We start from the raw sequence: 15,262 nt of genomic DNA, 5'->3' as shown, positions 1-15,262 counted from the left end.
AAAGCACAGTTGTGTAAAATGTATAAGGAATGAAGCTTTTGGTTTATTTTTATTATTGGCCAGTAAGACAACGACCAATATCTTTTGCTGCAACCTCAGTTCTCGGCCTCTTAAAGCTTTGCAGATGTTACGTTAGCCTCTTAATATTAATCTTGATTACTTTATCTCCCAAGATCATGCCAAGCTGTTGCTGCAGAATGTCAAATGTTTGGGGAAGGAAAAGAGACACTGGCTCCTCCAGGCCCAAAGGCTGTTCTACAAGCAGTCTATGATATAAAGAACTCCAGGAATATGTAATCACAAAAAGATCATGATAAGCATTGGTTAGTATGAAGCAAACCTCAGACTGCATTAGTCAGCCACAATCATGTGCTCTTGTTCTACTAGAATCAGTGAATGCCAGCAATAGTTGTCTCTCCCACACCCTTCTTCCACTGGAAGCAGAGCTGAAAAACCACTCCTTAACGAAATAATGAGAATGAAATTGTTATTATCCTCTCTTGTCCTCAGGAAAGAATAAACACAGGTCTCCAGCATTCACATTTTCTTGCAGAGTTTTAGCCAGGGCATTTTGTGTTTTGGAATGGAAAACTTTTAATTTGAGAGAAAAGTAATTTTTGAAATATTTTGATCTTGGGGCTTACAAACAAATAGCTAGTTTAAACCTTCCACTTCCTATTTAAACCTCCTAAACCAAACAGCAAATGTCTAGAAGGGTTTTCCTCCCTTTGGTTTGTTGGACTTTTCTTTAATAATGTAAAATTCAGAGGCATAGCCACATTAGTCTAGAAAATCAGTATTCCAAGGGATCTAGTATTATAGCACTTTTGAGACTAACTGAAAGAAAGAAGGTGGTAGCCTACTTCCTCAGGTTTATAGGAACTTCCTATGCATCCGAGGAAGTAGGCCCAAGTCTAGGAAAGCTCATGCTACCACCTTATTTCTTTCAGTTAGTCTCAAAAGTGCGACTACTTCCCTTTGGTCAATAACAATGTGATTTAGTTATGCTTGTCCACAAGCACAAATAACAATATTTCCAGTTCAATTTGAAAATCCACTGTAGTGAGGTGGGCCTCTGCCACCAGGCAGATGGGTTCAGGAGTCCTTGTTAGCATCATGGTCAAACGTTGACAACTGTTCAATGGTATGAAAGAGTTAACTGGTATGAATGGCCTTGTTGCATGATATAATCCTTGAGAGTCCATCTTGCATTGGCCTCACCCAGGAAGGGGCTGCACTCCAGCCCAGGGGCTCCCCATTTATTCCAGAAATTGGGAATTTGATTGCTGGTCATGCAATAGCCTAGAAATAATTTGTTTGGGAGCCAGTTCTGTCATTGGCTGTGAGGGTTTCTGGACCCCATCAATGAAAGGACTGGAATGCTCCTATGTGCTGTACCATCTCCTCCATAATTTACCATCAATATAGCTTATGGTACAACAGTAACATGTGTCAGTGTCCAGCATGGAGAGGGCTGAAATTTACACCCACAACAAGACACCCACTTCTCATTCATCATTTTCCTCCAGTTCATATAGGCAAAAATCGCATACCTTCTTGATTTAAATAAACAAATGAAATTTCTTAAAACTGATGGCCAAACCAGATAAAGACACTGTTTTACTTCTAACACCATGGTGTCACTGTTGGCCATTTCATGGCAACATATATAGGCACATCATTATGTGTTGTCAAATATTCTACCATTAATATTTTAGGGCAGAAAATGACATTTTCAATCCCAGGAAACATTAACTGGATGCAACACACCAGGAGCATGCAGAAAGTTACATATCCCACCACTTCTAGATCAAGTGGTAGGATTCAAAATCCCTGACTTGACAAGTACTTATTTCCAAGCATCTGGTATGTAGCACCAAGTTAATGTTCATGAAAGGGAAATATAAGTTCCTACCCTAATATTCTGTGATATTTTGTTTGTTTTTCTCTTTTTCTTAGACAATGCAAAGAATAACTATAGGGTTGTATGGAAAACAGGGTTAGCCTAACTGTTAGGGAGAGTAAAGCAGTTGCCTTAGCTGAAGGGTGCAAAGGGGTGAAGATTGAATTGCCCCATTCCCTTTGAGATTGAACTGTGAGTCTGATTAATTCTGTACATACATAGAATGTGGTCAGGAAAGAGGGGCAGGGGTTTCAAAGAAAGGCTGGGTAAACGTCTGCAGCTTGTATGATTTAGATTTAGAAAATGTTGGCTCAGTGTAATGAATACAGTTTGACAACACTGGAGGTCTCCTTCACTCTTATATATGCTAGCAACCCAGCAGGACATCTTAACAGCCTTGATATACAATGCTCTGAACAGTTATTTGACAGCCAGTCAATAGAGCTATTCAGGAGATATGTTATTAATAAGGAACCATATTCCTTTGGCTAGACTTTTTTAGTAATTAAAGGACCACATCTCTATTATTTGCAGGAAGAAATGAGATTACCATACTGGAAAATGCCTTAAGAGAGACGTCTCTTAATTGTATAACATGCCAGGATTGATAGGAAAACATTCTTCCTCAGGGTTTGCTGTAGAAGCCAAACAAAAAAGAACAGAATCTGATGCTGACTGAAGTGCTGAAATGCATATGTGTTTAATGTACACATATACACAAACATTTGCTCATAAAATATACAGCCAAGGTATTTTTCTGTGTGCTAGTCCACTTGTAATAATATACAGCACCAGGAAGATATTCCAGCCAATTTAGATGCACTGTGCCAACGTATGTTTTGTTTCAGTGTCTCCTGATGAAAACGTTAACTGGGAACATGTGCTCATTGCTTATGAGCATTCAAATTCGGTTCACAAGCAAATGTTAGTGCTCATAGCCAGCATTTTGGGAGGTGGGGATGGACAGACTCCTGGCCATTTAAATGTTCACATCTAAAGATCACGGACAGAATACTTGGCTCATTTCTGCATTATTGCAAGGGCAGGAATTTCACCTTCCCCCACCCTCCAGCATCATTCAGTCTCAAAGCAGTGATTACAATGTTACATCGGATGTATATTTGTTCATGGGAGGTCCAATACATCTCTGCAGAGCAGTCGAGCCAAAGAGCTACCACCTACAATGCTCCAGCTCTCACTTTGATCTACAACAAGAAGGAGAGATCCACAGGGGAAAATGGTTCTCCATAGAGTTAAATGTGTGTTCTCCATAGAGTTAAATGTGTGATTGTATGCTAGCATATAAAATACACCAGTCCAAATGAAGTTTGGTAGTTTGTGAAACAGAAGGTCATGAACCATACTGACCACTATGGAATAATATCAAGCAGTTATACATTCTGGGGCATTGACAGGTACTTAAAGTTTGACTGTAATCCCATACATCTGATTTGAGACTGCAGCCACCTCCTGCTGGTATATTTGGATAATATTGCTTCAGCAGCGGTTTTATGCATACGCGTGGAAACAGCAGAATCACTAGGGTTGGTGTCACCCAGATTGGAGTGTATGTGTGTTGAATTCCCTTGTCTCTTCACACTTGGTCTGGTCAAATTGCCACTACCCTGGCCTTCAGAGTCACGCATGGTAGCTGCTGCCGGGAACCTTGAAGGCACTGCCACCCCTAGCATCTGCTGCTACATAGGAGGGTGGATGTGTGGCCTCCGGAGGATCCCTTTGGGGTCTGGTGCAGCTGCTGGGCAAACTGGAAAGCACCCTTTCCTGCTTGCACAGTAGCTGTGCCAGTCCCTCTGGGTGTACCACCCCACAAGGTGACACCTCCCCCCTCTGGGGTGTCACTTGGCACAGCTCACATTGTCCTAGTGATGCCACTGCCAAGAAACAATACTCACTGAACAGAAAGTCATAGCATCATAGGGTTGCAAGAGTAGAACAGTCAATCAATCAATCAATCAATCAATCAATCAATCAATCAATCACTCAGTCAAACATTTTAATTATATTTCAGCTGTTTCCCCAAAATGGGGTGCAAGGTGGCCCAGGCCATACTGCAAGTAAACATGGATAAGATTCTGCTGTGAGGGGTGGGGTGATATTTATTCATATTGGCATATTTGACTATTGCTGTATGTGGGGTTGCCTTTTAAGATTAGTCATAAACTGCAATTGGTTCCAAATGTGTCAGCTTGGAACATCCATCACTAGCATTTTTAATGAAACAACACTACAACATGCCTGCCTTTTTGTTCCTGGGTACAATTCAAGGTGCTGGGTTTGAATAGAATAAGAGAGTTGAAGGGAACAGGGATGATTCTCTAGTCCAGAGGTAGGAATTATGTGACACTCAAATGCTGATGAGGTACAACTCTTCGCATTTCTCAATACTGGCTACATTGCCTGGGCTGCCAGAACTTGATGTCTAATAACATCTTGAAGGCTATGCACTCCCTGTGCCTTCTCAATCTATGAAATCCAAAGTTAGGGCATCCGCAGTGGACATCTAGCCCATGTGTGCCTCAAGATCTCCAGACAGAAATTGCCTGCCCCCAGGTTCCATTATTAATCTGCTCTCCATTATAGGTATTATCGGCAATTGGGGGAGGGGGTGGTCACTGGGAGTGGAGGATGTGGAGCGCACCAGGTGACACCTCAGGGAAGGGTGAGCACTGGATGGGGTGGTCACTCATTGGCCATCCCAAGACCTCCCCGCCTTCTCTTGCCAACCAGGGTGCCTCTGCTTCCATCAACTCTGGTCACTGGAGTGGGGTGGGTGCTGCTGCTAACTTCCACTAACAAATTACTCTAAAGATCTGAAAGACCTAATTACCCTTTGGAAATTTAGGGCAAGAGACATGATTTGCATCTTTCTGGATCCTATTAGATTTTACCCCACTCCCATAATACCATCCATCATGAAGAGGTGAGAATCATGGTATTTTCATATCCATGAAAGCTCATATGAAAATAAAAGCCTGCTATTTTTAAAAGTGCTTCCACATTTCCTTTATTATTATTTTTTCATTTTCTTCCCATTCTGTCCTTCTCCTTATGGTGCCAGAGACTAATACAGATACTTCTTTGAAGGCAGAGGGATGTTTCTGATAAATCCCCTCCCCAGTCAGAAAAGCCCCAATTTCCCCTTCTCCTAGCCGTGCTGGGGCAACACTTAGCCACATCATACAAGGCTGAACAAATAACACATGAGACCATATGAATTCATGGAGAAGCGTCTCCTTGATACCAGCCCTCTGTGGCTTTTTATGCAGTTTAAGAAGGGGAAGGGAAGCTGAGACTAGCCATGCTATACAATATCTGGATTATCTGAAAGAGCACCTGCTTCCATGTGAAGGTGCCAATGGAGTGTGATCTTCTGTAGATGCCATGTTCCAGCTGTTTCTATTTGAACATTAGGTGGCTGGTGACCAGAGACAAGCTCTGTGACTGTTGAATTCTCTTTCCAGTGGCACATCTATCATTCCTGTCCTGTTTTAAAGTATTTAATTTTTTTAAAAAAAATTCCCCAACAATTTTGATGGATTTTAAATTTTAAATTATTTTTTTAAATTTAGTGCATTGTATTTTATTGTATTTTAAAAATGTTAATAGGTGATGTCTGAGATCTTACCTTTCCTTCATAACTATGCAAGTGAAGCTTCTGCTTATCACACCATAGTTTAGCTTAGGAAGGGGCTAGTCACATCGTCTTTATACATCCCATTCACCCATGCCTCAGATTTATGTAATTCGGAGTAGCTCCCTGAAGTCTAAGGTGGATTCTGCATGTGGAGTGGGATATATTTCCATTAGTGACAATAGTGCTCCAATCATGAATATGTAGCATATCTGAATACAGAGCAGTTATGGATCCATAAGCCTGCATCTGCACTGCAGAAATAATCCAGTTTGACACCACTTTAACTGCCATGTCTTGATGCTGTGGAATTCTGGGAATTGTCATTTTGAGAGATATTTAGCCTTCTCTGTCAGAGAGTTCTGGTGCCTCCCCAAACTACAAATCCCTGAGTTCCATAGCACTGAGCCATGGAAGTTAAACTGGTGTCAAACTGGATTATTTCTGCAGTGCAGATGGAGCCTCAGTTACAAATCCGTAAGAGCAATGCAGAGTACCACCTGACATTATTTCCCCCCCATCATTTTCATTCTTGCTCTATTGTACTTTTCCACTTTGACAGTTACTCCATGACTTTTGTTTTCTTTCAGTTTTCAGCTCATTGTCATTGTAGCATCGTTGCTATCATTTTTGCTGTTGCTTTCCTGTTTCTGAAAAGGGCTTCAAAATCTTTAAAATATACAGTCGGCCCTTCTTATACACAGATTTTTTTATACATGGAGTCAAGCATCCACAGTTTGAAAATGTTCAAAAAAGGATAAATTTCAAATATCAAACCTTGATTTTCCATTTTTTATAAGGGACACCATTTTGCCATGTCATTATATTTAATGGGACTTGAGCATACACGGATTTTGTTATAAACGGGGGATCTTGGAACCAAACCCAGAGTATAACAAGGGTCCACTGTATAAGGCATGCCTTAGAAGTTTAGTTTAAGAGTGGAGTATTTAGTAACCAATGCCTCAAGTTATTGCATTTTAATTTTTTTTTTGCAAAGTTAAGACTTTTATGGAGATACCTCATAATTAGAAGAAGCTGATAAAAGAGCTAATCAGTCAACCCCACAAAGCACTTTGTCAAACCAAAGGGCAGGTACTCAGGTTATGCCCAGCACCATCATTTTATAAGGCATTCCTTTCTCATCCATTCGCTAGGCTCTGGTTGTTCATAGACTTGTTGCCCAGTTCCAATGGCACACGGAAAGGAATGCCCAGTGGGCACCTCTGAGAGTACATGCCATCCAACTCCCATAGTGCTCATGCTGTTTCAGGGCCATTTTACTGATGCACTATAACTAAGCATTTTTGTTTTTAAAAAAGGAGACAAGAGAAGAATACATCTTATGTTATGCTATGTTTCAAAATTAAAGAGAATCCCACTTGAGGATGGGAATGAAATGCTGCAGCTGGTGCTGGGAATTGCCAGAAAATAATCTGGGACAACAGAAACATAATTTGGATACCCCCCTCGCAAAACAAACAGACAAACAAACAAACTCCAAGCACTACAGCAGCAAATGATTCCTGACACATTTGCCCTGTCTGAAGGAGACCATGATTTGTGTTTTTCTACACTGTCCAGATAAGTTGCCATAGGTTACTCATTAGTATTTCCAGTTTTCAAATGAGAAATTAATTCTCTAGGATAATTAACTAATTTGCCCATGATTGCCTAGTGAGCTGAGCCAGGGGCTTAGTTAAGATATTAACTTGAGCACTGTAGATCCTCTGTTAAGGCATTCATTGGACTGTCTTGACTTTATCAGTGGTGTTTCTTCATCAGTCCTTTACAATGGAATAACACTTTATAATTTATACAAATTTATAGAACATTCAGGAGACATCATTTTCAAGCCCTTCTATGGTTTCTCATTATTTCTACATACTATTTTTCTTACCAGATAAAATCTGGTAAGGAAGAAAACATGACATGGATGCATGACACCTTTGAACTGTGAACACGATAAAGCTTTTTGGTAGCATTCAATATATTAGGCACAATAACCTTTTCTAGGAACTCTAAATATGTTTTCATTTCAGGTTTCTCATTAAAATAAATTATACTATGACTATAAAGGTCTATTGTGATATTGTAATAGGTCAATTGTGGAATAGGCCTTCCCTCTGCAAATAGAGGCCTATCAGCCATCCAGACTGGCTTTGTAGTCAGAACAGGTAAGCTTTTATTTATTAAATCACACCTTCTGGTGCATCAAATCCAAACCTTTTAGCTGCACCTGCAGGTTCCACCTCTTCTATTAGACATTTGTGTTAATGTATCTATCTTCCACGACAAAAACATTGTTGTTCCCCCATTTTCTAAGAACTGGGAAATCAGGAGCTGAATTACTGCAGGGACATGCATAAACATGGGTTGCAGCAGGCAGCATGGTCCTGAATCTCCTAAATAGATAATAGATGTCAAAGTTACCCAGTGCATGGAATAGCCTACCACAGGTGTACTTCCATTAGCTATTAGATGTGCCTGTGGGCATTACTTCTTCAATAGAAAATTGGTACCAGAGGTAGAAATAACATGAAAAGAACAGAGATAGGTTCTTCCATCACAAAAAAACTTTTCATTCAATATGCCCAGATGAAATGAAACAACCTGGTCAGGTAAGCTTTGCAAATGTTTTGTGTGTGTGTATAATTATTGTTGTTGTTGTGTGCCTTCAAGTTGTTTCTAACTTATGATGATGCCAAGGCAAACCTATCACACACTTTTCTTGGCAAGATTTGTTCAGAGCAGGTTTGTCTTTTACTGGTTCTGGAAGGAAGCAGTGACAACAATTTGCTGGCTGTTCCTTGTGAGTTTCCAGCTCTTTTGGAAAACAGACCCACTAATGCTACAAAACCTGAGGGAGCGGTCAGGCAGACCCATCAACATCAGGGACTGCCTGAAGGAAGAGGCCCCTCCCTCCTCAACTGTCATCTTGGCCTCAGACGGAGCGATCAGGCAGACCCAGCAACATCGGGGACTGCCTGAAGGAAGAGGCCCCTCCCTCCTCAACTGTCATCTCGGCCTCGGAGGGAGCGGTCAGGCAGACCCAGCAACATCGGGGACTGCCTGAAGGAAGAGGCCCCTCCCTCCTCAACTGTCATCTTGGCCTCGGAGGGAGCGGTCAGGCAGACCCATCAACATCGGGGACTTCCTGTAGGAAGAGGCCCCTCCCTCCTCAACTGTCATCTTGGCCTCGGAGGGAGCGGTCAGGCAGAGCCATCAACATCAGGGACTTCCTGAAGGAAGAGGCCCCTCCCTCCTCAACTGTCATCTTGGCCTCGGAGGGAGCGGTCAGGCAGACCCATCAACATCAGGGACTGCCTGAAGGAAGAGGCCCCTCCCTCCTCAACTGTCATCTTGGCCTCGGAGGGAGCGGTCAGGCAGACCCATCAACATCAGGGACTGCCTGAAGGAAGAGGCCCCTCCCTCCTCAACTGTCATGTTGGCCTCGGAGGGAGCGGTCAGGCAGACCCATCAACATCGGGGACTTCCTGAAGGAAGTCCCCGATGATCATACAAATAACACTGGATAATGCCCATTTAAACCCCTGATTTTCCTCACATGTGATAAAGTCCTAAGTCTCAAAGTCGCTCCAAGATCCTTTTGCATACTGATTTTCTAGACTAACATGGCTATGTCTTTGAATTAAGATACAACAATTTGATATCACTTTCAAGGCTTCATCCTGAAGGAATGAGGCCCCTCCCTCCTCAACTGTCATCTCGGCCTCAGAGGGAGCCATCAGGCAGACCCAGCAACATCAGGGACTGCCTGAAGGAAGAGGCCCCTCCCTCCTCAACTGTCATCTCGGCCTCAGAGGGAGCCATCAGGCAGACCAGCAACATCTTGGACTGCCTGAAGGAAGAGGCCCCTCCCTCCTCAACTGTCATCTCGGCCTCAGAGGGAGCCATCAGGCAGACCCAGCAACATCTTGGACTGCCTGAAGGAAGAGGCCCCTCCCTCCTCAACTGTCATCTCGGCCTCAGAGGGAGCCAGCAGGCAGACCCAGCAACATCAGGGACTGCCTGAAGGAAGAGGCCCCTCCCTCCTCAACTGTCATCTCGGCCTCAGAGGGAGCCATCAGGCAGACCCAGCAACATCTTGGACTGCCTGAAGGAAGAGGCCCCTCCCTCCTCAACTGTCATCTTGGCCTCAGAGGGAGCCATCAGGCAGACCCAGCAACATCTTGGACTGCCTGAAGGAAGAGGCCCCTCCCTCCTCAACTGTCATCTCGGCCTCAGAGGGAGCCATCAGGCAGACCCAGCAACATCTTGGACTGCCTGAAGGAAGAGGCCCCTCCCTCCTCAACTGTCATCTCGGCCTCAGAGGGAGCCAGCAGGCAGACCCAGCAACATCAGGGACTGCCTGAAGGAAGAGGCCCCTCCCTCCTCAACTGTCATCTCGGCCTCAGAGGGAGCCATCAGGCAGACCAGCAACATCTTGGACTGCCTGAAGGAAGAGGCCCCTCCCTCCTCAACTGTCATCTTGGCCTCGGAGGGAGTGGTCAGGCAGACCCATCAACATCGGGGACTTCCTTCAGGAAGTCCCCGATGATCATACAAATAACACTGGATAATGCCCATTTAAACCCCTGATTTTCCTCACATGTGATAAAGTCCTAAGTCTCAAAGTCGCTCCAAGATCCTTTTGCATACTGATTTTCTAGGCTAACATGGCTATGTCTTTGAATTAAGATACTACAGTTTGATATCACTTTCAAGGCTTCATCCTGAAGGAATGAGGCCCCTCCCTCCTCAACTGTCATCTCGGCCTCAGAGGGAGCCATCAGGCAGACCCAGCAACATCAGGGACTGCCTGAAGGAAGAGGCCCCTCCCTCCTCAACTGTCATCTCGGCCTCAGAGGGAGCCATCAGGCAGACCAGCAACATCTTGGACTGCCTGAAGGAAGAGGCCCCTCCCTCCTCAACTGTCATCTCGGCCTCAGAGGGAGCCATCAGGCAGACCCAGCAACATCTTGGACTGCCTGAAGGAAGAGGCCCCTCCCTCCTCAACTGTCATCTCGGCCTCAGAGGGAGCCAGCAGGCAGACCCAGCAACATCAGGGACTGCCTGAAGGAAGAGGCCCCTCCCTCCTCAACTGTCATCTCGGCCTCAGAGGGAGCCATCAGGCAGACCAGCAACATCTTGGACTGCCTGAAGGAAGAGGCCCCTCCCTCCTCAACTGTCATCTCGGCCTCAAAGGGAGCCATCAGGCAGACCCAGCAACATCTTGGACTGCCTGAAGGAAGAGGCCCCTCCCTCCTCAACTGTCATCTTGGCCTCAGAGGGAGCCATCAGGCAGACCCAGCAACATCTTGGACTGCCTGAAGGAAGAGGCCCCTCCCTCCTCAACTGTCATCTCGGCCTCAGAGGGAGCCATCAGGCAGACCCAGCAACATCTTGGACTGCCTGAAGGAAGAGGCCCCTCCCTCCTCAACTGTCATCTCGGCCTCAGAGGGAGCCAGCAGGCAGACCCAGCAACATCAGGGACTGCCTGAAGGAAGAGGCCCCTCCCTCCTCAACTGTCATCTCGGCCTCAGAGGGAGCCATCAGGCAGACCCAGCAACATCTTGGACTGCCTGAAGGAAGAGGCCCCTCCCTCCTCAACTGTCATCTCGGCCTCAGAGGGAGCCAGCAGGCAGACCCAGCAACATCAGGGACTGCCTGAAGGAAGAGGCCCCTCCCTCCTCAACTGTCATCTCGGCCTCAGAGGGAGCCATCAGGCAGACCAGCAACATCTTGGACTGCCTGAAGGAAGAGGCCCCTCCCTCCTCAACTGTCATCTTGGCCTCGGAGGGAGCGATCAGGCAGACCCATCAACATCAGGGACTGCCTGAAGGAAGAGGCCCCTCCCTCCTCAACTGTCATCTCGGCCTCAGAGGGAGCGATCAGGCAGACTCAGCAACATCAGGGACTGCCTGAAGGAAGAGGCCCCTCCCTCCTCAACTGTCATCTCAGCCTCAGAGGGAGCGATCAGGCAGACCCAGCAACATCAGGGACTGCCTGAAGGAAGAGGCCCCTCCCTCCTCAACTGTCATCTCGGCCTCAGAGGGAGCGATCAGGCAGACCCAGCAACATCGGGGACTGCCTGAAGGAAGAGGCCCCTCCCTCCTCAACTGTCATCTCGGCCTCAGAGGGAGCGATCAGGCAGACCCAGCAACATCGGGGACTGCCTGAAGGAAGAGGCCCCTCCCTCCTCAACTGTCATCTCGGCCTCGGAGGGAGCGGTCAGGCAGACCCATCAACATCGAGGACTTCCTGAAGGAAGAGGCCCCTCCCTCCTCAACTGTCATCTTGGCCTCGGAGGGAGCGGTCAGGCAGACCCATCAACATCAGGGACTTCCTGAAGGAAGAGGCCCCTCCCTCCTCAACTGTCATCTTGGCCTCGGAGGGAGCGGTCAGGCAGACCCATCAACATCAGGGACTGCCTGAAGGAAGAGGCCCCTCCCTCCTCAACTGTCATCTTGGCCTCGGAGGGAGCGGTCAGGCAGACCCATCAACATCAGGGACTGCCTGAAGGAAGAGGCCCCTCCCTCCTCAACTGTCATCTTGGCCTCGGAGGGAGCGGTCAGGCAGACCCATCAACATCAGGGACTTCCTGAAGGAAGAGGCCCCTCCCTCCTCAACTGTCATCTTGGCCTCGGAGGGAGCGGTCAGGCAGACCCATCAACATCAGGGACTGCCTGAAGGAAGAGGCCCCTCCCTCCTCAACTGTCATCTTGGCCTCGGAGGGAGCGGTCAGGCAGACCCATCAACATCAGGGACTGCCTGAAGGAAGAGGCCCCTCCCTCCTCAACTGTCATCTCGGCCTCAGAGGGAGCCAGCAGGCAGACCCAGCAACATCAGGGACTGCCTGAAGGAAGAGGCCCCTCCCTCCTCAACTGTCATCTCGGCCTCAGAGGGAGCCATCAGGCAGACCAGCAACATCTTGGACTGCCTGAAGGAAGAGGCCCCTCCCTCCTCAACTGTCATCTTGGCCTCAGAGGGAGCCATCAGGCAGACCCAGCAACATCTTGGACTGCCTGAAGGAAGAGGCCCCTCCCTCCTCAACTGTCATCTCGGCCTCAGAGGGAGCCATCAGGCAGACCCAGCAACATCTTGGACTGCCTGAAGGAAGAGGCCCCTCCCTCCTCAACTGTCATCTCGGCCTCAGAGGGAGCCAGCAGGCAGACCCAGCAACATCAGGGACTGCCTGAAGGAAGAGGCCCCTCCCTCCTCAACTGTCATCTCGGCCTCAGAGGGAGCCATCAGGCAGACCAGCAACATCTTGGACTGCCTGAAGGAAGAGGCCCCTCCCTCCTCAACTGTCATCTTGGCCTCGGAGGGAGCGGTCAGGCAGACCCATCAACATCGGGGACTTCCTGAAGGAAGAGGCCCCTCCCTCCTCAACTGTCATCTTGGCCTCGGAGGGAGCGGTCAGGCAGACCCATCAACATCAGGGACTTCCTGAAGGAAGAGGCCCCTCCCTCCTCAACTGTCATCTTGGCCTCGGAGGGAGCGGTCAGGCAGACCCAGCAACATCAGGGACTGCCTGAAGGAAGAGGCCCCTCCCTCCTCAACTGTCATCTTGGCCTCGGAGGGAGCGGTCAGGCAGACCCAGCAACATCAGGGACTGCCTGAAGGAAGAGGCCCCTCCCTCCTCAACTGTCATCTTGGCCTCGGAGGGAGCGGTCAGGCAGACCCATCAACATCAGGGACTGCCTGAAGGAAGAGGCCCCTCCCTCCTCAACTGTCATCTTGGCCTCGGAGGGAGCGATCAGGCAGACCCATCAACATCAGGGACTGCCTGAAGGAAGAGGCCCCTCCCTCCTCAACTGTCATCTTGGCCTCGGAGGGAGCGATCAGGCAGACCCATCAACATCAGGGACTGCCTGAAGGAAGAGGCCCCTCCCTCCTCAACTGTCATCTTGGCCTCGGAGGGAGCGATCAGGCAGACCCATCAACATCAGGGACTGCCTGAAGGAAGAGGCCCCTCCCTCCTCAACTGTCATCTTGGCCTCGGAGGGAGCGATCAGGCAGACCCATCAACATCAGGGACTGCCTGAAGGAAGAGGCGCCTCCCTCTTTAACTGTCATCTTGGCCTCAGAGGGAGTGATCAGGCAGACCCATCAACATCAGGGACTGCCTGAAGGAAGAGGCTCCTCCCTCCTCAACTGTCATCTTGGCCTCGGAGGGAGCGATCAGGCAGACCCATCAACATCAGGGACTGCCTGAAGGAAGAGGCCCCTCCCTCCTCAACTGTCATCTCGGCCTCGGAGGGAGCGATCAGGCAGACTCAGCAACATCAGGGACTGCCTGAAGGAAGAGGCCCCTCCCTCCTCAAATGTCATCTCGGCCTCGGAGGGAGCGATCAGGCAGACCCAGCAACATCAGGGACTGCCTGAAGGAAGAGGCCCCTCCCTCCTCAACTGTCATCTCGGCCTCAGAGGGAGCGATCAGGCAGACCCATCAACATCAGGGACTGCCTGAAGGAAGAGGCCCCTCCCTCCTCAACTGTCATCTCGGCCTCAGAGGGAGCGATCAGGCAGACTCAGCAACATCAGGGACTGCCTGAAGGAAGAGGCCCCTTTCTCCTCAACTGTCATCTCGGCCTCAGAGGGAGCGATCAGGCAGACCCAGCAACATCAGGGACTGCCTGAAGGAAGAGGCCCCTCCCTCCTCAACTGTCATCTCGGCCTCAGAGGGAGCGATCAGGCAGACCCAGCAACATCAGGGACTGCCTGAAGGAAGAGGCCCCTCCCTCCTCAACTGTCATCTCGGCCTCAGAGGGAGCGATCAGGCAGGCCCAGCAACATCAGGGACTGTCTGAAGGAAGAGGCCCCTCCCTCCTCAACTGTCATCTCGGCCTCAGAGGGAGCGATCAGGCAGACCCAGCAACATCAGGGACTGCCTGAAGGAAGAGGCCCCTCCCTCCTCAACTGTCATCTCGGCCTCAGAGGGAGCGATCAGGCAGACCCAGCACCATCAGGGACTGTCTGAAGGACGAGACTTCTCCCCCTTTAACTGTCACCTTGTATTTTGTATTGTATTGCAATTTTTACTGTACACCGCTATGATCATTGCGGAATAGTGGTCTATAAATAAAACGTATTATTATTATTTATTATTATTTCAGGAGACTCCAAACTAACATCATATTTCAGTTGTGGTGGATTCCACACCGGGTCCAGTCATCTTCTTTATTTGTACGGGGGAGGGAATGCCATCTCGGGGAGTATTCACACTGCAGAACTGAAGCAGTTTTATACCAGTTTAACTGTCATGACTCTATCCTGCAGAATTCTGGGATTTGTAATTTGGTGAGGCACCAGAGCTTTCTGACAGACCAAGCTGAATACCTCACCAAACTACAAATCCCAAGATTCTGTAAGATAAAGTCAGGGCTGTTAAAGTGGTTTCAGACTCCTTTAGTACTGCAGTGTAGCTACCCCCTGGTATATTTTTTAAATCGTCGTGATGATGTATTTTAGCCAGTCAGGGTGGAAAATAAGTGACCTTCCTGAGCTGTGATACCTGGCTTTTCCCCTGGTTGTTTGGCTGATGCTGGGTCTGTCAAGGATATGTTTGTCTGGTGCTATTGATGGCTCCCCAAATATGGAATAGAGGAGACAAGACTGTTAGACATTTTGTTGCCCTTATTTGTTTGGGAAGAAGCTGTGGCCAAAACAGAGCATTGCTGGATAATACCTTGTTCCTCAAA

This window comes from Sceloporus occidentalis, unplaced genomic scaffold, assembly GCF_023333645.1.
Source record: "Sceloporus occidentalis isolate IW3139 unplaced genomic scaffold, rSceOcc1.0.p SCAF_1, whole genome shotgun sequence".
Lineage (NCBI taxonomy): Eukaryota > Metazoa > Chordata > Lepidosauria > Squamata > Phrynosomatidae > Sceloporus > Sceloporus occidentalis.
Note: the sequence above shows the minus strand (reverse complement) of the source record.